The sequence below is a fragment of the Notolepis coatsorum genome (genome assembly GCF_963971535.1).
Source record: "Notolepis coatsorum genome assembly, contig: SCAFFOLD_450, whole genome shotgun sequence".
Classification (NCBI taxonomy): domain Eukaryota; kingdom Metazoa; phylum Chordata; class Actinopteri; order Aulopiformes; family Paralepididae; genus Notolepis; species Notolepis coatsorum.
The window spans coordinates 15,001-19,650 of NW_028169119.1; positions in this window are offsets into that span (position 1 = coordinate 15,001).

Here is a 4,650-nt window from a genome sequence, read left to right on the forward strand (position 1 = left end):
ATAGAACCTTCAATAGCAAGGTCAAGACTAGACAAACCTAAGACGGCGGACAATCTAAAGAGCAGGCAACTTAAGAGCCACTCAATGTACTCTCTCCAAGTCCACATTCTATCACTCATACCTCTTCTCACTTTCAATGACTGAGCAGTGGTAGGAGATAAGATAAGGTTTGCTCCATGCTCCTGGCCAGCCTAGGGGAGGGGAAACACGTGCGTCAAATAACCCTTGTCGATCTCCACTCAGAGGAAAGTGCCGGACCAAAGGGGTTAGGGGGCACAATTGATGTGCTTGCTGATGATGGAACACTAATTTTCATTTACACTTGTCAGTAGGTGTTGGAATCACCCTTCGAGATGTCAAAAGTGTTTCAGTGATTGAATTGGATATAACCCGTTTCCTGAATTGACTGAATTGACACAGTGTCACAGGGCCGGACAAGTGATGAAACAACGACGACATTTATATAGAGCTGCTGGTTGCATGCTAATAAATCATTACAATGCTCAGTTCACAGTGCTCTTCAAGCTGGAGTACAGCCTGTTCACTCCTCTGTCCCCAGCGTTGCTGTTTGTCCAGGTACACCCCCCCCTCCTCCTCCTCCCTCTCTTCCTTTTACACCCTTCCTCCTCCCTCCCCTCAGAACATGCGTTCTCGGCTAGGAATATAACCCCTAGGTGACAAAGCCTTCCAGACTTCTGTTAACACTGAGAATGTGTGTGTGTGTGTGTGTGTGTGTGTGTGTGTGTGTGTGTGTGTGTGTGTGTGTGTGTGTGTGTGTGTGTGTGTGTGTGTGTGTGTGTGTGTGTGTGTGTGTGTGTGTGGGTGGGTGTGGGTGTGTGTGTGTGTGTGTGTACGCGTGCACACACGCGTGTGCCTGCTTGCCTGCATGCATGCAGGTGTGAATGTGTGTGTGTGAGTGTGTGTGTGTGTGTGTGTGTGTGTGTATGTGTATGTGTATTTGTATGTGTATGTGTATGTGTATGTGTATGTGTATGTGTATGTCTATGTCTATGTGTATGTGTATGTGTATGTGTATGTGTATGTGTATGTGTGTATGTGTATGTGTATGTGTCTGTGTGTCTGTCTGGGCAGAGAGAGGCCAAAGTCTGGGCGGATGTATGAACACGCTAGACCTGCAGGCGTCAACAAACAGTTAATCACTCTCTCACCGCCCCGGGCTGCAGGGAAATACAGTAAAAACACAGGGGAACACACAGTGATATCTTAGACACCATCTTTTATCTCCTCCATCCTCGCTCATGCGTGTCAATTTAGACGAAGAAGAAAAATGAAAAAAGCTTGGGCTACTACAGCTCGTTAAATACATCTATTAATACCTTTGTTTCCATGACAAAGAGAGACCGGCGAGCCTCCCTCCCCCCCACCCTCCCTCCTACCATGTCCTCCTCATATCATCAGAGACCCAGAAACCTGGGTGGCTCCTGTAATGGATCCTCCCGATTATCCCAATTGCAATCACAGTCCCTCTGATCCGACAGGTCGCTTTGAGCACAGCAGTGTAACACGTCCACGTCGCTTACCGTTACCTGTGAGTACAGCGGCGTAGGGCTGAGCCCAAACGTTCGGACCTTCGTTCGTTACGTTGGCATTAAAATCTTAATTAATGGGTTCGAACCTCCGCTTTTAAATTTCTTAAAATGTTCAGAATGTGATATATATCAGAAGTAGTGATGCACCGATGTGAAAATTGTGGCCGATACCGATAACCGATATTAATATTGCTGTTCTGGCCGATACCGATATTTACCGATGTCGATATCTCTGTAAGAAAACACTTTTTTATGATAATCAAATAAAGAGCTATTTTCCAAAACACAATTTTTTTAACTTTTGTAACTTATTTTCAGAAATGACTGATATTTTGAAACTATTTAAGGCCAAAACATGTAAAAAAAAAAAAAAAAAAAAAACATTAAAAACATTAAAAACATTTTTTTCTTTTTTTAATATCGGCCCTATCTTGATATCGGACCGATACCGATGTGTAAAAAAAACTGCCATATCGGCCGATATTATATCGGCCGCCGATATATCGTGCATCACTAATCAGAAGAATATCATGTTACAGCTATGTTGTGTTTACAATAATTCGAAAGTCACGCGCGAACACAGGTCACAACAACACAGTCTAGTCGGGATGAGGAGGGGTCACCATCATACTGTACATTATCAGGAAATGTATTAATCATGCAAAAAAGAGAAAGAGTTGAGTGACTCACACTGACCCGTCTTATTTCATAATACAACGTTTCCGAATGGACGTTTGGATTAAACAAAGTGTATGCAGTGATGCTGATGCTTTCCCAGCAGAACACAAGTTACTTAACGTTACACAGGTATGTTATGCACGTTAATTAAGTTATGCAGAGCGCAGCCATTTAGCTTGCTAACATTAAGATAGCAGGAGCCGTCGGCCAACAAAGATGTTGTTTCAACAAATGGATTCACGGGGGGGGGGGCAGGTGGCGCACGGAGATTACGTTCGTCACCAACACCGGGAGACACTAGGATTCGCCTGTTCGAATCCAGCTCCCGGCGTTGCTATCAGCTTGGCTGTCCTCTCACACTGATACAATTGGCTGTATCAGGGGGTGGGAAGCTGAAGGGTGGGTCCTGGGCGTTGTGGACAGCGACCCCTACAGTTCGGTCGGGGCGCCTGCTCAGCGAGGGTTGGATCTGAGGAGAGATAGTGTGGCCTCCCACACGCTACACTCTCCCCGGTGAGAACCTGCGCGGCCAGGTTGGCCTGCCCCAGGCTGCACATGCATCGGAGGAAGGCATGTGACAGTCTCCGGTCTCCCGGACCAACAGTAGGGGAAAGTACGCAACAACCGGATGGGAGAAAAATCGGGAAAAAGGAGGGGAAGAAAGATAATAATAAAAAAAAAAAATTGATTCACAAAATGGATTATTATTATTATTTATTGAAGCCTCCCGTGACCAGTAAGTACTACTACGCAATGTGCGCTGTGTGCCTAAAGTCAAGACTCGACACGTACTGAACCAGAAAAAGTATTTAGGAGCAAGTTTTTGCATGATTAAAAATGATGGTTCGAACGTCCGTTCGAAAAACCCTGGCGTAATGCGGCCATGCTGATTATCTTTACCTGTGCGTGACGGCTTTGCCTCGCTGCGCGTTGTTGTGTCCACAGACACATACGGCATTACTACTGCTGCTACTGTCTTTCTACGTTGAGTTTGCCTTTGATAACGGTCGTCAATGATAATAATGTGTCATTCATACATTTAATTTATTATTTATAGTTCAGACAGAAAATGGTTAAGAAGTGTGTGCTCAATCTTTAGTTTTTTTCATGTCTGTGACATATTCTACAGATTTTTATTTCAAATCTTTATTTCAACTCGTATCAACTCATTTAGAGCGACAACGAGCTTACAAAACAAGACGCAGTTTTTCAGCAATCTCATATACATACAGTATAGGCACAATAAATAAGAATAAATCATCTAAGACAAGTCGACACACAGTGGTCAGAGATATATTTTTTTTTCCACTTTTTCTCCCATTTTTCTATTTTTCTCCCATCCCAATTTCGTATCGTCCAATTCAACCCTCCCCTGTCTTTGAACGCTGTTTCTTGCCTCCCACAAGCCGGCTGCAATGTGGACTAAGTCATACAGTACATAGCACGAGTCCCCTCCGATACTCGAGGTAACAGCCGTTGCATCTTTTCACCTGCGCAGCTCGATCTTTCAGCGTCGAGGGTCTGGGCTTTGGAGGGGCCCCGCCCCCCGTCGCTTCTTGATTCTACTGCGCAGGCGCACCAACCGACCTGTAGGAGTCGCTGTCCACAACGCCCGATCCCCACCCTTCAGTTTCCCTCCCCGTAATACGGCCAATGTGTATTACTGTGGACGACCAGCTAAACTGAAAACAATGTGGAGAGCTGGGCTCGAACAGGAGGCATCCTGTTCGAGCCTAGTCTCCAGCATTCGTTGCGAGCGCCTTGCCCACTGCGCCACGTAGCCGCCCCCTAGTGGTCAGAGATCTTTTACGTACTTTTAAATGCAGCGAAAGAAGGAAGAACCTTCAGCTTCAGAGTCAGTCGGAGGGCATTCCAGGTAATATAGACGATAAAGATATTATATATTAGACATTGACCCTATAGTGAAAGGTTAGTCAGTTATGTAATGTTGCTGGTATGATATGACTATTATCAACAGATGATTTCACTAAGGGAGACACTGGAGCTCACAGTGATCACTCTGGAAAAGACACCAATGTGTTGAAACGTTGGTGGTTCTTTGCACCCTATTAACCCTTTCACTACCACACTACAGAAGGTTAAGCCTTTCACTACTATACACTACAGACAGTAGTGAAAGGGTTAACCTTATGTAGTGTGTGGTAGTGAAAGGGTTAACCTTCTGTAGTGTGGTAGTGAAAGGGTTAACCTTCTGTAGTGTGGCTTCCTGCCTCTTTGAACTGCTGCGGTCAGGCAAGCGCTACCGGAGTCTCATGGCCAGTACAGAGAGACTCAGAAGGAGCTTCTATCTCCCCAGGCCATCAGGATGCTCAATGACAATGACACTATGTAACAACCCATGATATACACTGATGTCACTGCACACACATCCACATGTACACACACTCACTTTAAACAAACA